Raw genomic sequence first — 21,277 nt, forward strand, 5'->3', positions numbered from 1 at the left:
GACAGGAAAGAAGAAGAACTTTGAATGGGGAACCTTAAATTGGATAGAATTTCAGAATAGAGGAGAATCTACATTCATTTTTTAAAATTTGTATGAGACAATATTGATAGATTGTGGCGGGTGATACATATAAGAAGAAGAAGAAGAAGAAGACGAAGAAGAAGAAGAAGAAGAAGAAGAAGAAAAAGAAGAAGAAGAAGAAGAAGAAGAAGAAGAAGAAGAAGAAGAAGAAGAAGGAGGAGAAGGAAGAAGTCGATATAACTGCAGTTATTATTAAACATTGGAAAATATTTCCTGTCAACGAATAAAATATAATTGGATATTTTCAACAAGAATGAACTGTCAATATTACATCAGATATACCGGTATCAACTATCCTCTATAGAAGGCAGAGAATCGCCAAAGCTGTTGGCCCATCTTTCACCACTGCCATTATAACGTGGACTTCACTATAGAATGACTTTCAAACAAGTTCTGGCACTTTTCAAACTCCTAGCCAGAGTGTATAGAATTTTACATTCTAGAATATTAAAGTCTGTAATAATGATAAAGGAAAGAATTAGCTTATGTGCATAAGGGATAAGAGATTCACGAATGAACATCTACTTTACTTTACTTTACTTTATGTGGCTCTACAGTCCTGGGTGGACTTTGGCCTCCTCTACATAATGCCTCCAAACGTCTCTCTCCTGGGCTCTTCGTCGCCAGTCTGCCACTCCTAGCACCCGAAGATCGTCCAGGACGTCATTCAGCCATCTCCTCCTTGGTCTCCCTCTTCTCCTTGTCCCCATCATCATCTCATCCATCATCTTCAATGGGACTCTCTCTTCATTCACCCATCCTTGCCACATGACCCAGCCATTCTATACGTTTTGCCTTTATGGACCGTACAATGTTTTCTTGCCCAATGGCTTCATCAATCTCACTATTATGCCTGGCTCTCCAATTTCCATCATCCCATTTTGGTCCCCAAATCCTTCTGAATATTTTTCTTTCAAATGTGCTCAGTGCTCTCTCATCCTTGCTCAAAATTGTCCATGTCTCCGATCCGTATGTCACAACCGGCTTTATTAATGTCCTGTACATAATTTTCTTTTGTTTCACGCGAAATGAGTCTGCTCTTGAAAATTTTTTGGTTTGCATAATATGCACGGTTGCCCATCATGATCCTGTCATATATTTCATTACTTGTTCTATTATCACCAGTTAGCATTACCCCAAGGTATTTGAACTTACTAACTCCTTCTATTTCACAACCATCTGATATTTTCAAGTTATTTACCTGTCTCCTCTGCTCATTTGCTGACATTCTCATGTACTTTGTTTTTCCAATGTTTATTTCCAGACCCACACTTCCAGCCTCATCCCTCACGAATGACACATCATCACTAGAAATTTTGCATATATATTTTTAAATTACTGAGGATGGTTATAGGCTTATTTTAAATTCTTCAAGATGTCAGTACGTCAAGTTATCAGTTTGTCAAGTTTTCAATTAAACCCTGTCGGGGCACCGGCTATCTCCTAGTATAGAATGTTGAAATTTTACTCTCTTATAGCTTCTAGCTCACGGACAAAACATTTAGAACACGAAAACAAAACCGGGTTACGCAACACTTAATGACGTTACCAAACTAAAGATTAGTCAAAGTATTGTTTGTAAGCAGAGACTTTGCGAATCCGTTCACAATATTCTAGTCAGTACAACTTTTATTGAAGCTTACAAAACGAAACGTAACGTGAACTAGATACAATTGTTGGAGAAGGATAGAGCGATAATATTTTTCTGACAGACAAGGATAGCAACACAACTTATTGAAGCTTACAAAACTTAACGAAACCTGAATAAGAAGAGGAGAAGGAAGAAGTCGATATAACTGCAGTTATTATTAAACATTGGAAAATATTTCCTGTCAACGAATAAAATATAATTGGATATTTTCAACAAGAATGAACTGTCAATATTACATCAGATATACCGGTATCAACTATCCTCTATAGAAGGCAGAGAATCGCCAAAGCTGTTGGCCCATCTTTCACCACTGCCATTATAACGTGGACTTCACTATAGAATGACTTTCAAACAAGTTCTGGCACTTTTCAAACTCCTAGCCAGAGTGTATAGAATTTTACATTCTAGAATATTAAAGTCTGTAATAATGATAAAGGAAAGAATTAGCTTATGTGCATAAGGGATAAGAGATTCACGAATGACACATCTACTTTACTTTACTTTACTTTATGTGGCTCTACAGTCCTGGGTGGACTTTGGCCTCCTCTACATAATGCCTCCAAACGTCTCTCTCCTGGGCTCTTCGTCGCCAGTCTGCCACTCCTAGCACCCGAAGATCGTCCAGGACGTCATTCAGCCATCTCCTCCTTGGTCTCCCTCTTCTCCTTGTCCCCATCATCATCTCATCCATCATCTTCAATGGGACTCTCTCTTCATTCACCCATCCTTGCCACATGACCCAGCCATTCTATACGTTTTGCCTTTATGGACCGTACAATGTTTTCTTGCCCAATGGCTTCATCAATCTCACTATTATGCCTGGCTCTCCAATTTCCATCATCCCATTTTGGTCCCCAAATCCTTCTGAATATTTTTCTTTCAAATGTGCTCAGTGCTCTCTCATCCTTGCTCAAAATTGTCCATGTCTCCGATCCGTATGTCACAACCGGCTTTATTAATGTCCTGTACATAATTTTCTTTTGTTTCACGCGAAATGAGTCTGCTCTTGAAAATTTTTTGGTTTGCATAATATGCACGGTTGCCCATCATGATCCTGTCATATATTTCATTACTTGTTCTATTATCACCAGTTAGCATTACCCCAAGGTATTTGAACTTACTAACTCCTTCTATTTCACAACCATCTGATATTTTCAAGTTATTTACCTGTCTCCTCTGCTCATTTGCTGACATTCTCATGTACTTTGTTTTTCCAATGTTTATTTCCAGACCCACACTTCCAGCCTCATCCCTCACGAATGACACATCATCACTAGAAATTTTGCATATATATTTTTAAATTACTGAGGATGGTTATAGGCTTATTTTAAATTCTTCAAGATGTCAGTACGTCAAGTTATCAGTTTGTCAAGTTTTCAATTAAACCCTGTCGGGGCACCGGCTATCTCCTAGTATAGAATGTTGAAATTTTACTCTCTTATAGCTTCTAGCTCACGGACAAAACATTTAGAACACGAAAACAAAACCGGGTTACGCAACACTTAATGACGTTACCAAACTAAAGATTAGTCAAAGTATTGTTTGTAAGCACAGACTTTGCGAATCCGTTCACAATATTCTAGTCAGTACAACTTTTATTGAAGCTTACAAAACGAAACGTAACGTGAACTAGATACAATTGTTGGAGAAGGATAGAGCGATAATATTTTTCTGACAGACAAGGATAACACACAACTTATTGAAGCTTACAAAACTTAACGAAACCTGAATAAGAGAGGAAGAGGATAGAGCTATCAGCTTTGTCTAATGACAGAAAAGGATAGCAGCACAACTTATTCAAGCTTTCAAAACTAAACGAAACGTAGACCATAATAGGAAGGGGATAGTTTATCAGCTTTGTCTAATGACAGACAAGGATAGCAACACAACTTATTCAAGCTTTCAAAACTAAACGAAACGTAGACCATATAGGAAGGGGATAGTTTATCAGCTTTGTCTAATGACAGAAAAAGATAGCAACACAACTTATTCAAGCTTTCAAAACTAAACGAAACGTAGACCATATAGGAAGGGGATAGTTTATCAGCTTTGTCTAATGACAGACAAGGATAGCAACACAACTTATTGAAGCTTTCAAAACTAAACGAAACGTAAACCAGAAAGAAAGAGGATAGAGCTATCTGATTTGTCTAATGACAGACAAGGATGGAAAACTAATACACCAACTGTGTACACTGACTGTTATTCAAGTCGCTACAATAAATAAACGACATTCCTTGAAAGACAGTTTTACTTCAGTGAGGTCCACGTTATAATGGCAGTGGAGAAAAATTGGATAACAATGTTGTCGATTCTCTGGCTTGCCACTGCCTTCTATGGAGGATAGCTGATACAGGTATATCTGATGCAATATATCTGTTCATTCTTGTTGAAAATGATCAATATTATATCTCATTCGTCAAGTAAATCCTATTTTTAATTATTAAATATTGAATTACCAAGATTTAGATTGATTTTTTAGTTGATTAATTATATTTCTACATTGTTGAATATTATCTGGAAACGTTTCGTAGATAGATAAGGATAGCGCTATCTGCTGTGTTGAATCGTAGACAAGGATAGCAACAAAAATTTTAATCAAATACTATACTATTAAAAGAGCAATTTCTGTTCATATGTTCAGATGTTTAGATGATTGAATGTTTCGATGTTTATATGTTTGCATTTCACCGGGACTCGAAAACGGCTCTAACGATTCTCACGAAATTCAGAACATAGTAGGTTTATAATATAAAGATTCGATTGTACTAGGTCTCATCCCTGGGAAAACTCGCTGAAGGACATTAGGAGGATAATTATTATTCATCCTTGGGAAAACAGCTGATAATAATTAGTTCGTCGTCTATTGATGATAGAAGTGAGTTAGCGAGTTCATGTGTGTGGGACTGTGTCAAATTTATGATTGAGCTATTGAACTTTTGTAATCATTCAATCAGGTACTTAGTGCCGGTTGCAAAAAAAACCAGGTTATTTTCAATCCTGATTAATTCCTGTAGATCCATCTCTTTGAAATGGTCTTCTCTGGTTCACGTGAAATTGATCAGGATTAAAATTTAACCGGCTTTTGTGCAACCGGGCCTTTTTGAGGGAAATTTTTGCATTCCTCTGGGAATTAATCTCAATTTACTGTGATTGGATAAAACATTTCAGTATGAACTATGAATGTTATTATAATTTCTTCTTTCGAAATAATTTTTTTATGCTTTTGTACTCCAGAGCGAAACTCGGTTCCCGATATGACTGCTATTAAAACGTGGACCTCGTTAATAAGCGACATTCCTTGAATGACAGTGTAACCAAAGGGGAAATTTGTTATTTATTTATTTCCAACAACAAGACAGTAGATACTGTAGTTGTGAAAGAGAAGTCATTCATAAAAAATAGTACGGTAGCCTGAATAGAGTGAAGTTACCTCTATTTATCTAACCTCTCTTTAGCTGTCTCTATTTAGTTTACCTCTCTTTAAGTTCCCCCTCATTTCATATTCCAGATCATCAGCGGATGAATATTCATCGAAGAAATGCTAATGATTGAGCCAATCTAGAATTAAAGTTCACTTGATTGGGCCAAACTAAACTAGGTTCAAAGAGATTATTTCACCTTCCGTTCATGCTTTTGCCAATTGGAAGAAACGTTATGTTTTATGGCATTCGAAAAAGAACTCATAGCCAGGCTGACTAGTATGAGAGAATATAGAATGTGTATATAGTCGTACTTTCTGACTATAGTCAAATAAAAAGAAACAATCTTTAAAAGCAATCGTATAAGTTTTCTCTGCAGTAGTGAAGTCCACGTTATAATGGCAGTATTCGATTAACATTGGTGTTGCTATCCTTGTCTATCATTTGGCGAAGCAGATAGCGCTATCCTTTTTTACCCCAACAACGTTGTCAGATCGTTTTTCAACATCGTAGAGATATAATTAATTGACATACTATTCAATCCCATAAATGAAAATTTAGTACTCAAGCATTTAAAATATATTATCTCAACAAATAACTAATAGTGAGTAGGTTTTTGATTCTGTATTCAAATTTTTCAAATAAGTGTAATATTTCTTAAGTTAATAATTTATTGTGATACATTCTGTGATTCATTCAGAGTATAACATCAACCTTCAAAATTCAAATTTTCAATTCATTATTCCTGGACCGAAAATCAAGTGACGAAGCAGTGTATGATTACATGACCTTAACTTTTGGACAACATTAACATTTTATCAAAATTTTTGGAGAGAAATAGTACAGGCTCAGCCTAGTTTTTCCTCCAATGTCATAATTGTACTATGATTAAAGTGTTTTATACAATAAATGAATAAATAAATAAATATATTATGATGGACAAGAATGAACAGTTAATATTACATCATATATACCGGTAAATCAGCTATCCTCTGTAGAAGGCAGTAGCAAGCCAGAGAATCGGCAAGGTTGGTCTCCTATCTTTCTCCACTGCCATTATAACGTGAACCTCACTATAATAGGGACTCAAGTGACAAGAATGAACAGTTAATATTACATCATATATACCGGTAAATCATCTATCCTCTGTAGAAGGCAGTAGCAAGCCAGAGAATCGGCAACGTTGTTCTCCTATCTTTCTCCACTGCCATTATAACGTGGACCTCACTATAAATAGTTAGCATATTCTCTGGCTATAGCATTGGAATGTGGCACATGGCACTCAATCAAGTATAGACAAACCAAACGGAGGTTTAAGGTTTTAAATAGTACTTCAAACTGCGCTCTAAATAATACGGGATACTTCATTGAAAGCGGTTATGTAATTTGAAACAAGTTGTTCAACGGGTTCTAATCAATAACTTTAACTACATTGTTAAAGCATTGCAATAGCGAATACTTGCAGTGAACCAACTCAGTCCTCTCAATATTGAGGTCCACGTTATAATGGCAGCTATCCTCTATAGAAGGCAGTGTCAAGGCAGAGAATCGGCAATGTTGTTCTCCTATCTTCCTCCACTGTCATTATAACGTGGACCTCACTGAGGTAACACTGTCTTTCAAGAAATGTCGTTTATTTATTGTAGCGACTTAAAAAACACTCAATGTACACAGTTGGTGTATTAGTTTTCCATCCTTGTCTGTCATTAGACAAAGCTGATAGCTCTATCTTCTCCTATCTTTCTCCACTGCTATAATAGCGTGGACCTCAATATAGAAAGGACTGAGTAGGTAAATATATTAGGAACCATGCTCTGATTGCAGACTCTAATCACTGACCGTTTCGATTGGGAACATTAACTAGAATTTATAAAGATGAGATATTTTGAATGGTATCACTATACTATAAAAATCTGGTGTGGCGCACTCACACAACTTTCCTTGCCGTTATGAAGATTGATCACGTGACGCTAGTGTTACCGCGCATCTCAAGTCTACTATTCAAAGATATGAGCCAGCTGGTGACAGGGCAATAACGCTAAGGTCTGCTATCTCTTCATAGTGAGTCATTTAATAGAATCAACAGTTACCAACAGTTTGCAATTGGATAATCACATTTTCTCGAATTTCGAGCTTATTTTTAATTCTAGGTGAAAATGTTACTGGACATTAATTGTAGAGATTCTTATGCTCAATCTTCTCCACCCGAAAATTTTTGTTTTATTTGTATCTGAAGCCTGATAATTGAGAATCTAAAATCAAACTTTGCATAGATGGGGTGGAACTCCTGAAATTTTTACAGATATGTGACTTGTGGCAGTTGATAGAGCCTATTGATGACTATTTTAGGTATAACTTTAATCAAAATTGTTGGAGCCGTTTTCGAGAAAATCGCGAAAAACCCTGTTTTTGACAACATTTTCGCCATTTTAGCCGTCATCTTGAATCGCATTTGATCGAAATTGTTCGTGTCGGATCCTTATATTGTAAGGACCTTACGTTCCAAATTTCAAGTCATTCCGTTAATTTGGAGATGAGATATCGTGTACACAGACGCACATACACTCATACACACACACACACACACACACACACACACACACACACACACACACACCCAATACCCAAAAACCACTTTTTTGGACTCAGGGGACCTTGAAACGTATAGAAATTTATAAATTGGGGTATCTTAATTTTTTTCGGAAAGCAATACTTTCCTTACCTATGGTAATAGGGCAAGGAAAGTAATAAGGGAAAGAACTGGCTTATACACGTACGGGATAGGAAATTCACGAATGACGCATCATCACGTCTGAACTACTCAACTGATTAACTTGAAATTTTGAATACAGATTCTTAATTCACCAAGGATGGTTTTAGGTTTATTTTGAATTCTTCAAGATCTCAGTAGGTCAAGTTTTCAGTTTGTCAAGTTTTAAGATAGACCACCCTTGCGGAGCACGGGTTACCTGCTAGTCCTACATGAAGTATGAATATTGTACGGGAGTTTATCAAAAAAATAAGCTACATTCTACATCATATAGATTCGTAAGCATTGGATCAAATTAATTTAGAGGAGTATTAGAAGAGATTTGAAAGATTCAGAAGAGGTTTTGTTCCTGCAAGAACTTATTTAATAATAATGTATTTTGTTTGGTATTTATATTATTGTCTTACAAATATCTGCATAATTTATATCGGCTATCGCACAAGTTCTTAACTTATGCTAGTCGAGCCACGAATTGATAAAAAAAGCTTGATGTTTTGCTTTCTCTATTTACTAATTTGATTGACATTTGTGTTTTATTACAGAAATATTATTTTCAAAGTCAAATTGTATTTAGAGGACAAGTCACATAATTGTAATGTATTTTATGGCAGATTGATTTATATATATATTTATAAGAGGGCAGATTATGTTCGAGGGTGTGCAAAATATACAAAACATATCAAGGATGTGCAGAATATGAGGCAAATCAATACCAATTACCAGATAAACAAAAAAGTTATGACATGACAAATGTATATTGAATGAAGTTATATAGATTCAATTCAGGTACAAAGCCTGAAAATAAGATTCAATGAGGTAGTTTCTATCTGGGTATATTTCATATGGCAAAGGAGGATATCCAAAAATATTGAAGCCTTGTAGTAAGCTTTTAATTTGATAATAATTGAACATTCAATCTAATTCCTCACGATATATTAGTAAAAATGATAGAAATATACTTAATATTTTGTAGATAGATGAAAGAAGGAAGGTCCTTTCCCCAAAAAGCCTCGTTGTTCTCAAAAAATTAAGGAATGTTCAATGAATCATAATAGATCTTTTTTAAAACTTATTATGAAATTTCTGTCTTGATTATAATTATTAATAGTGTAAGAGTATACTTTTCCGTTTTCAATCTTCTCCTATCTTGAGCTTCATAGAGTAGAAATAACCTTCTATTCATTTTCAGCATTGATTGGCAACTGAATTTTAGATTTGAAATGAGAGTTGCCATTTCACTATCGATGCAATAGTTTGCCAGTTGATCCGATCCCAGTATTGAATATATAAATAAGTACTTTTAATTGAAGTTATCTTGACCATGAAAGGATCAACTCAATAAAATAGTAGCCTATCAATTAAAGATTAAGTGTTCACAAACTTGATCGTGTTCATGGATTATTGAAAACATTATGGCCCGGTTGCATAAAAGCCTGTTAACTTATAATCCTCCTTTGAATACCACGAGAACCAAAAAGAAGAAGGTTTTTCTGAGAAGAAGGCTTCCACGATTGGTTCTCGTGGCATTTAATAGGGGATTATGAGTTAACAGACGTTTGTGCAACCGGGTGTATGAGTTGGAAAACCCTACTACTGTAATTGCAAGTGGACATGTTAACATTTGTCTCTCCTGATTAGCTTATTCTACACTAGTTAACTTTTCAACTCTTTAAAACTAAACTATGTTGAGCATTATTCTACATTGATCACACTACATAAACAATTATTTAAACTATTATATATTAAATATATTGGGAAATTCCTACTTTTGCAGGTGGACCACTGGACCTATCAATATTTTATAATCTCTCCTTATTAACTGATTCTAAACTGGTTGACCTTTTCAACTATTTTAAACTAAACTGAGTTGAGAATCATCCTAAATTTATGTATTGGAAAATCCTACTTTGCAGGGGAATCTGTCAACCTTTATCTCTCCTGATTTCATCCTAAACTATAGTTAAACATTTTAACCATATTAAACTAAACTGAGTTGAGTATCATCCTATATTTATGTATTGGAGAATCCCACTTTGCAGGTGGCCTGTCAACCTTCATCTCTCCTGATTAGCTTATTGTAAACTAGTTTAAATGTTCAACTATTTTAAACTTAACTGAGTTGAGTATTATACTACATTTATGTATTGGGAAACTTCTATTTTTTCAGGTGGACCTGTCAACCTTTATCTCTCCTGATTAACATATTCTAAACTAGTTAAACTTTTCAACCATTTTAAACTAAACTGAGTTGAATATTATCCTACGTTGATCACACTACACAACAGTTGATATTTCTAGCTTCTCCTAAACTATTTTAACTTTTCAACTATTTCGAACTAAACTGAGTCGAATATTTTCCTACGTTGATTACACTATACCACAATTAATATAATACCGGTGTCACTAGCACTTGACATCAGAGAAACCGGCAGTTCTGCAAGAATGTTCACAGGAACTCACTGATTGTTTGACACCGTGATAACTTGGCACTCACTGATTGAGGTAGGAGAGAAAGAGCTGCACTGTCTGATAGCGGCAACGTACGGAAAGGATGCTCACAAGATACGTACGAATTGATATTTGATACAGAAATCAAATGGAAAGATACATCCAGGAAATGGGGTTTGAGTGCTGAAATCCTATTATATTAAGCGAGCAGTTTCTGTATATCTGTTTATATTTTTATATCTGGTTATCTGGTTATTTATGTTCAACGGATCTCGAAAACGGCTCTAACGATTTTCACGAAATTTGGAACATAGTGGGTTTATGATATAAAAATTCGATTGCACTAGGTCTCATCCTTTAGAAAACTCGCTGAACGACATTAAAAGGATAATAATTCATCCTTGGCTGAAACAGCTGAGACTTTCGTCGTCTGTGGATAGTAAAAAGTGAGCGAGTGATTCTGTGGAAAATCAAAATATCGCATCCCCGAGATTCATAAGCTGACGTACAGCCAGCTGTAAAATATAAACACGATCATTTTAGAGAATTGTGTTCTGTTTATCAATAAATAAAAATAACGAGCGAAGCTCGGTGCCCCGATAATCATTATTATAGATCGAGATTAGTGGTTGGAAGTGAATAGCATTGGAAAAAAATGATGAGAGGAACAATATATTTCAGGAGAAAGCAAGAATTTTCCGAAATTTTTGAAGATGACCAAGATGATGAGGTAAGTGTTTCCAATTTAAAAGACTTTTTAATTCAAGTTCAAGAATTATTTTCGTTTTCAAATTCATAGTCCAAGTTTTGATTTCATTCTTTTACAGTACATTTACGAGAAATAACAAAGAAGACACGTATTGAGTAAGATAGGAAGCAAAAACATAGGAAGTAAAATGGATTTAATGCGAGGCGATTCAATTCAATTTTCTTTGAGGTGTACCCTAAATAATGGGAACTATAATAATTAGAGATTAGGAATGGTATTGCTTTTGAAATATATTAAAAGTGATCTGAGAGACGCTTACTTCATAAGGAAAGGTAAGTTAGTTTGCACACCTTACGACGTTTTTTTCGCATGAGATTTATAAAATAATGTTCACTTCTATAGAATATTGAAGCTTGAGTGTTGAGAGCCTCATCTTCTAGAGGTAATCAATTCTTCGTGGTTAAATTTCTCATAATCAGTGAGATGATAATGGAGAAACATATTTTTTATACATCTCACCCCCTGACGATATTAACCATAACCACCAATAATACAAGGCCCTGGCCTACGATATTACAACGTCGCAGTGTAGGCCTAGAATCTAATACATGATTGGTGAAAAATATTTTTAAAAATACCAGCTGATATTTTTCACCAATCATGCATTAGATTGTAGGCCTACACTGCGACGTTGCAATATATCGTAGGCCAAGTCCCTGTATTAGAGGTGGTTATGTATTAACCCATCATCCTCATAGGTCGAAAATTGTTCAACGAGCATAGCGAGTTCCTACTGATGACTAGAGCTATGAGTTATTGTCAGTTTTTGAGTTTGTTCGACGACTACTTTCCATTGCTTTCATCAATTAGCTTTGAATTTGAACTTACCCTTTGCAACTGACAACCCAATCAAACTCAAACTATTTCTCTTGTTTTTCCACTGCTTTCAAAAGAATATCTGACAGAATTACAGAGGAATTTTGAACGAGTTCTCTACATTGGGCTTCACTGTTAATTGAAGGAGAAATTCTTACTGTAGTTCTCTTGAAAGTCTAGTGCTATTCGATGCTAATATTTACTGAAAACTCTTGAAATAGTATGTTTAGGTCCTGTATACTTTAGATTGCTTGTCTCGTTTAATAATGATATGAAAAACGTATGTAAATTCAATTTACTCAATTCAGTCAGCTCACTCATTCAGTTCAGTTCTAAACCTCTACATCGGATTTAATCTTCATAAGTGCAATTTCTCTTTACACCGGTCTCATTTGTAACATTGCAGGTATTTGAATTTGCATTTACATCATGAGAAATAGCAATGATCTATCAGTTCAAATATCAAAACAAAAAGTATACTCTCATCCACGACAGCTACATATTTACTTCATTTGCACTAACGTATAGAATTATGTTGTATAGGAGATTCATGATTTAAAGTACCTATAGAAATAAGAATAAATTAATATGAAACGTCAGTATTATTGGAAAAGCAACAGAAGTGACTTCTGTATCAACCGAGCTTACTCTGTCTAAAGTTGCGGTATTCTAGACACGTCAACTCCCCCCCTGAAAAAAGAGCAAAAATGCAAGGAATACCTCTATCTGCAGCTGCATTGCATTCTCCATATCCCCTTCCTAAGGTCTACTCCCGTTTTTCTTGCTCTAGGTCTAGCATCCAGGACCTTGACAAGATAGAGGTAATATTGAAATATTTCTTCTTGTTTGGTTTTGAAGCATCTAAGTTAAAAATCTTGAGATAGAGACAAGAGTATTATTATTGGATTGAAAAAGTAAAGGAAGAAGGAGGAGAATGTAACCAGTAAACCCGATCAATTTCTCCTGAGTTCTTCAAATCTCTTTCTCCCAGTCACGCGTCATCGTGACGATTTATTTATTTCACTTACAGCACACAAGATAATCGTAATACAGTAATTGTATAAATTATAACACAATTATTGTTAATATCAGTCAGCCATCTCATGCCCATATTGATCGTGATTTCCGCTCTTATTTTTTTCACTTTCTACCCTGATACACATTATAACTGAATGTTTGCCACTTGAACTTTGATATTAAGAGGTGGAAAATATTTAATGGAAGTGGAAAAGCATGGTGTACCAATCATATAGGATATTGAGCTAATTCAGTCACTGGAATGATGAGAGTTAGAGCCAAGCCACATGAAGCGTTTTTTCAGGCGAGTCGGCAGCGCTGGAAGCTCTCCGATTGGCTGATTTTCAGTTTATTCCCGAATCAGACAATCAGAGAGCTTCCTGCCTAGCCGACTCGTTTGAAAACGCCTGAGGAAACGCTTCATATGGATTGGTCCTAATGGAAACACAAAAATATATAGTCAAATACCACTAATTTATTTGGAGAGGGATACAATAATGTTTCAACACCCATGAACAAACCTCTCAATGAACACTGTGCCAGAAGTCAAATAATAGGAATTTTGACATTAGATACAATCTATACTATAATAAAGGAACGAACTGGCTAATACACGTACGGGATAGGAAAATTATGTTTGACACTGGACTGATTATCTTGAAATTTTGCATATAGATATTCAACCGAGGATGGTTATAGGCGTATTTCAAACACTTCAAGATCCCACACAGTCAAGTTTTCAGTTTGTCAAGTTTTAAAATAGACCCTTTTCAGCGGAGCACAGATTAACTACTAGTATAAAATGAATTGGTCAGTCAATTCACTTTGGGGTTTGGAAAGGAACCTCCAGCATCAATATTTGTGAAAAATAATTTACAAGGTTGACACGATACAAATTCCATCATTTTCTACCTTCAGAAGTACCAAACCTTTTAAAAATGAAACAAACAAGATATCATTGCAATTTCCTTTCTCAAAAGGGTATATCAAGATATATAGGGGAATATCATATTACTTATTTGATAAATAAATGATGAACAAGATTTCAGTTTAGGTGAATATTTTCAACTTGTGGTCAGCAGGTGAGCGAAGAAAACCTGTATTCTAAATTTAGTTTTAATATCACTTTCGTAGAATTTGTGGTCAAAACAGAATCTGATACTTAGTCTATTATTCGATCAATTTACAAATTTAAAGTTTTTTCTGCAAGAAAAGATTATGCAATCTACTATAGTGAGGTCCACGTTATAATGGCAGTATTTGATTAACATTGGTGTTGCTATCCTTGTCTATCATTCGACAAAGCAGATAGAGCTATCCTTTACTAGCTCCGCTACGTTGCTAGATCGTTTCTCAACAATGTAAAAATAAAGTTAATTAAAAAAATATTGAATCCCAATCATGAAAATGTATTATTTGATAATTGAAGAATTTCTTGAAGAATGAAATGTAGTTGATAATTTTTCAACAGAAATGAACAGTGAATATTTAATCAGATGTACCGGTATCAGCTATCGTCGATAGAAGGCCGTGGCAAGGCAGAGAAACGGCAATACTGTTCTCCTATCTTTCTCCACTGTCATTATAACGTGAACATCACTATAACTATATTCATTCACAATCAAAAGGAGAATTACCGTTTCAGCTCAGGTACACGCTTTCATAGAGCTCCAAGCTTGCTTCTGATTGGCTCTCGTCGACCAATGGGAGGGTCTCAACGTGTCGGCCAATAGGAAGCGTAGGCTTGAGTTAGGCTCCTCCATTTTGTTTGAATACTTATGAATCATTATTGATATTATATTATTTGATACTGTGTTACAGTAATAAATAAATAATCATGTTTTTACGATATTTATGCAGCAGACCTACATTTTATGAAATCCTCCAATTTTGAAAAAAATTTTAAACTGTGAACTTAACCTCAAGTCCTCATTATGATGGCAGTGTTTGATTAACAATGTTATTGCTATCCTTGTCTATCATTCATCAAAGCGGAAAGCGCTATCTCTTTCTCATTTTGTTCTGTTACCAGATCGGCTTTTTTACAATTTAGAATTAATAATTAATTAACAAATTATTTCATTTATGAAAATTCATTATTGACCGAAGCGAAGCTGAGGTCTTAGTTTCGACTTGATCAGCTTTTGTCTGTTTGTTTGTATACCGCAGTTACAGTCGCAGTTATTGTCCGATTTGGATGAAAATGTGTATGCAAGTTCTTTGAAACAAGGCGCAGAAACGTATGTGTAACGATTTTTGGTAAGACCTCCGGTTTTTTTGTAATATTTAAAAAACCGTAGAATAACCTCAAAAGTATCTTTGGAGATACAGCAACTCATGTTCCCACTTTTTCGCAAATATGGAGACGATATAAAGGTTGATAAGTCCTTGATAAGTCCGGTGTCCCTGCAAACAGTGTCTCTAGCACATTCAATGGAGAAAATAATAGATGACATGGCTAAATCTTCACTATATACTGTACTTACTGGCCCTTCTCATTAGATTGAGAGTTGTATTCATGAGCGAGGTCTACTGTTCGCAGAACTACTAGTTAAATTATTGAAAAATATCATTTCTTGCTTGATTATTGAAACGAGAATAAACAGTTAATATTAGGATCAATAAACCTGTATCAGCTACCGTCTGTAGAAGGCATTGACAAGACAGAGGATCGACAACGTTTTTATCCTATCTTTCTCCACGGCCATTATAACATCACTATGATCATATTGGTAGTAATTAGATTTAATTACTAATCAAATAGCATGTATACAGTTTCGCACATATTCAGAACTTGCTTTGATGTAGGTCAGAAATATGGAATTACGTAATTACCATCTCCTTATCTGTTTTGTTTCTAGGTGAGTGCATTATCATGAATGCAGTTTGAGGCTACATTACAGCAGTAATTAGGTGCATAGAATAGCATAGCAGTCCTAGTCACGAATTGTCGGGAAATTCGTGAGAGCCGTTTTTGAGAAAATCGTGAAAAACATGGTTTTTTTAGTAATTATCCGCCATTTTTTCCGCCATCTTGAATTGAATTTTATTGAATTTCTTATTGTCGGGTCCTCATGGTATAAGGACCTTAAGTTTGAAATTTCAAGTCAATCGGTTAATTGGGAATGGAGTTATCGTGTTCACAGACATACACACATACACACATACACACACACACACACACACACACACACACACACACACACACACACACACACACACACACACACAGACCAACACCCAAAAATCATGTTTTTGGACTCAGGGGACCTTGAAACGTATAGAAAACTTGAAATTAGGGTACCTTAATTTTTTTTGGAAAGCAATACTTTCCTTACCTATGGTAGTAGGGCAAGGTAAGTAATAAACAGTTGATATTAGGATCAATAAACCTGTATCAGCTACCGTCTATAGAAGGCATTGACAAGACAGAGTATCGACAACGTTCTTATCCTATCTTTCTCCACGGCCATTATAACATCACTATGATCATATTGGTAGTAATTAGATTTAATTACTAATCAAATAGCATGTATACAGTTTCGCACAATATTCAGAACTTGCTTTGATGTAGGTCAGAAATATGGAATTACGTAATTACCATCTCCTTATCTGTTTTGTTTCTAGGTGAGTGCATTATCATGAATGCAGTTTGAGGCTACATTACAGCAGTAATTAGGTGCATGGAATAGCATAGCAGGCCTAGTCACGAATTGTCGGGAAATTCGTGAGAATTGTTCCCAATTAGTGTGGAAAACACAGGACAGTGAGAGATCATTCATTGTCAAGGGTAATTGCAGCTGCAGCATTGGCCGACAATAGATAATACGGATCGGAAGTGAGTTGGAGAGAAAGCTGGAAAAATAGTGGGAGAGAGAGAGAGAATGAGAGTGAGAAAGATTAGTTATAGTTCTTCATTCAGAAATGGGAGATTGATTGATTGGTTGATTGATTACATTATTTATGTAGAGAGAGTGATTGATTGAGTACTTTATTCATGTAGATGACAACAATATATACTGGCTTATACACTTATATACAATAGCTTACAATACAGCAAAATTATAGATGAATTTACATAATATAGACTAGGAAAATAATTATTGAACTGTATAAGATATGAAAAAGCAATTTGTTATATAATAACTATAGATAATCTACATAAATTGGCGGAGCTTTGGACACATCAATGTCCATTCTTCGGAAAGAATATTAAAAATATCCTCCCCACTAACTCTCTACCAAAGAGAGGGTGAGTGACAGTGTATGAGAGAGAGAGAGAGTGAGAGTATTGGATAGCAAGTAAGATAGAGATTATTTTGTAGTTTTCTGTTCAGAAAAGAGAGAGAGAAGAGATTGATTGATCGATTGCTTTTATCAAGGACGGAGTTTGGACTCTAGGTCCTCTCTGTCACAAAACCCTAAGAGGGAGTGAGAGTGAGGGAGTGAGTGAGAGAAACAGAGACAGCGTGAGAGAGAGAGTGGGAGGGTGAGAGATTAGATTAGAGTTCTTTATTCATGTAAGTTAAAGTATATTCTGGCTTATTTATATTAAATCACAGTATTGCTGTGTAATCAGCATATGCTAATTATTCAACGAATTTGAAAAAAGTATGAGAGATTATTATTAATTACAATGAAGATTGAATGGAATATTGGAATAACGATACTATGATATTGTGGTGTAACTAAAAAATCGGTGGTGTTTCAAAAAATAATTATCGATTCGCTGACTCTGAAAATGATATCCTTCCCATCAAGTCAAGACCGGAGAGAGAGAGAGAGAGACAAAAAGAGAAAGAAGATAGAGATAGAAAGAGAGATTGATTGATTAATTGATTGCCTCCAATTATCAAAATTTGCTCCTTAATTTGTTAATGGCGGAGTTTGGACTCGAGGTCCTCTCTGCCACTCAACCCTTGAGAGATTAGATTAGATTAGATTTCTTTATTTATGTATGTTACAATATTTACTGGTTTATACACTAATTTACATTAAATGAGGGTAATTCTAATTATTTAACGAATTATAGAAAGTATAAAAAATTAATCACTAAGAATAAAGATTAAATACAATTTGAATAACAATAATATAAAATTGTATTGTAACTTCTAATTATTTAACGAATAATTATAGAAAGTATAAAAAATTAATCACTGAGAATTAAGATTAAATGCAATTTGAATAACAATAATATAAAACTATATTGTAACTTCATAAATCGGCGGTGTTTCAACAAATAATTGTCGATTCTCTAAGAAGGATATAAAATAATATCCTCCCCATCAACACACGACCGGGTAAGAGAGAGAGAGAGAGAGAGAGAGAGAGAGAGAGAGAGAGAGAGAGAGAGAGAGAGAGAGAGAGAGAGAGAGAAGAGAGAGAGATTGATTGATTGATTGAGTACTTTATTTATGTAGATTACAATATATACTGGCTTATACACTTATATACAATAGCTTACAATACAGCAAAATTATAGATGAATTTACATGATATAGACTAAGAAAATAATTATTGATCTGTATATGATATGAAAAAGCAATTTGTAATATAACAACTATAGATAATAATTATATTGTTATGCATCTACATAAATTGGCGGAGCTTTGGACATATCAATGTCCATTCTTCGGAAAGAATATTAAAAATATCCTCCCCACTAACTCTCTACCAAATCAGTTTGAGAGAGAGGGAGAGTGAGTGAGTGAGAAGGATGGAGTGTGTGTAGAAGAGAGTGGCGGAAAGAGAGTGTGTGAGAGAGACAGTAGTAGAGAGACAGTACCTACTCTTGTCAGAAGACTATCAGAAAATATTTAATAGATAATGACTTCCGCTGCTTTGCTCTATGATGAACGGAAGCACAATATTTATGCACATGACTCCATTACTTTCAAACTTTCAAGAGCCAATTGATTGGGACAATTTCATTCAATTAAGTGCAGTTAAGCACAAGATAACATCATCTCAAGGTCCTAGGGTCGAAAAAACTGGTTTTTGGGTATTGGTCTGTATGTGTGTGTGTGTATGAGTGTATGTGCGTCTGTGTACACGATATCTCATCTCCCAATTAACGGAATGACTTAAAATTTAGAACTTAAGGTCCTATCACTATAAGGATCCGACACGAACAATTCCGATCAAATGCAATTCAAGATGGCGGCTAAAATGGCGAAAATGTTGTCAAAAACAGGGTTTTTCGTGATTTTCTCGGAAACGGCTCCAACGATTTTGATCAAATTCATACCTAAAATAGTCATCGTTAAGCTCTATCAACTGCCACAAGTCCCATATCTGTAAAAATTTCAGGAGCTCCGCCCCATCAAAGCAGATAGATTCCCAATTATCAGGCTTCAGATATAATTGAAACAAAAAAAAATCAAATGGAGTAGATTGAGCATGAAAATCTCTACAATTAATGTTCCATAACATTTTCACCTAAAATTGAAAATAAGCTTTAAATTTGAGAAAATGTGATTATTCAATTGCAAATTATTGTTGATTCTATTAAATCATTCACTATGAAGAGATAGCAGACCTGGAGTGTCTCCAGCGTTATTGCCCTGTCACCAGCTGGCTCAAATCTTTGAATAGTAGACTTGAGATACGCGGGAACACTAGCGTCAAGTGATCAATTTTCATAACGGCAAGGAAAGTTGTGTGAGTGCGCCACACCAGATTTTTATCATTAAAAATTATTATAATATAAATAGAACCTGGTTTGTGGCTTTACCAACCACATCTTCAGCTGTTTGTTTCCATTTTCATTATGGAAAAGTACCACATTACTCACAACACAACTGTAATGTTAATTTATTGAAAAGTATTGACATTTTAATATTATTTCTGCTCACTAGACAACACACTTTACCTACTATTCCCAATTGTAGTGAACACAGTTACTCGACCAAGTAAGTAGTAGAGCTAGCTCGGTAGAGTTAGTGTGCTAGTTACTCGACCACTAACTCCACTAGTGGAAACAAAGCTTTTTGCATGAAGACTAGTACAGTAGTTTCATCATTTATGCATCATCCTAAAAAACCCAAGGAATGCTATAGAGCATTTCCCTAGTCACCAAGCGAAACTAATGGTTCAATTAGAACAGTTAGCAATACCATCATTCAAATTTATCTCCACAAAAAATCATCAAATGAAACTTTATTATCCATTCTGAGGATGCAAATGGCTTCTATGAGAAAGTGGACGATAGAAAAATGTCTATTAATTTCTCATCTGAAACTGGATTGAAAGCTTCATCTATAGTGAAGTCCACGTTATAATGGCAGTGGAGAAAGATGGGTGAACAACGTTGCCGAACCTCTGTCTTGTCAATTCCTTCTATAGAAGGTAGCTGATACAGGTTTATTGATGTAATATTAACTGTTCATTCTCGTTTCAAATAATCAATTATATTTTATTCAGCAAGGAATTACATTTTTCAATAAAAGAACAGAATGGAAGAACAACGTTGCCGATTTTGTGCCTTGCCACTGCCAAGAGGATAGCTGGGACTGATATATCTGAGGTAATATCGACTGTTTCAAATTCTTGTTTCAAATAATCAAATATATATTCGTCAAGGGAAAATATTTTTAAATGATTGAATAGTAAATCTTCAAAATTGAGATTGGATATTTTAGTGATTAATCCTACTTTGTCATTGTTAAAAATGACACGATGTGGCAACGATGCGGCGGTAGGAAAGGTAGTGCTATCTGCTTTGTCGAATGCTAGACAAGGATAGCAACACCAATGCTAATCTGATACTGCCATTATAACGTGGACCTCACTATAGTTGAAATGACAGGGACAATTGGGTACTTCTGCAAAAGATGGAGCAAAATAAGAGCCTATTAAAGCTAGATTGGCGTGACGAAGAATTACTCATTATGGTGATTAACCGATTTAATTGTAATTATAATTTTTATTTTGCAACTATGAGATCTGCAGGTGGTCTGGGATTCCAGTGAAGTGATGATAATATTGTAGTATTTCATTCATAATTTCCTTTTCAACTTGTTCCTTTCTAACTGACAACTTAACATGCAAAGTTGATTAAGTTTTCCATTTATTATGCTGTAGCAGGAAGCTTGTTCCCAGGTTGTTAGCCTTCAGCGGATATTATATCTTGATAAGTTCAGTGTGATATCACATTCAACTAACAAATACCAGAAGTAAGTGTGAGAGAAGAGAATATTCGTTCAGATATTCCTTTGTCTCTGATATGATACATCACTAGTAGTTCTGTGAACAGTAGACCTCACGCAGTTTTCTCATCCATAAGTATCTGATGTCACCTGTTC

General features: G+C 35.0%; 1 protein-coding gene across 8 annotated transcripts in view; it reads right to left on the reverse strand.

Annotated features, from left to right (window-relative positions):
• The window catches only part of LOC111053165 (cerebellar degeneration-related protein 2), a 255,727-nt gene that overhangs the window by 64,394 nt on the left and 170,056 nt on the right, over positions 1-21,277 (reverse strand). Inside the window, exon 1 of one of the 8 annotated variants that reach the window (XM_039436961.1) lies at positions 10,189-10,418. The exons of the other annotated variants lie outside the window; for them this stretch is intronic. The gene's annotated coding sequence lies outside the window, so the exon portion shown is untranslated. Of the gene's footprint in view, positions 1-10,188; positions 10,419-21,277 lie in introns of those variants that run through there. 8 annotated transcript variants of the gene reach the window in all.

This window comes from Nilaparvata lugens, chromosome 10, assembly GCF_014356525.2.
Source record: "Nilaparvata lugens isolate BPH chromosome 10, ASM1435652v1, whole genome shotgun sequence".
Taxonomy (NCBI): domain Eukaryota; kingdom Metazoa; phylum Arthropoda; class Insecta; order Hemiptera; family Delphacidae; genus Nilaparvata; species Nilaparvata lugens.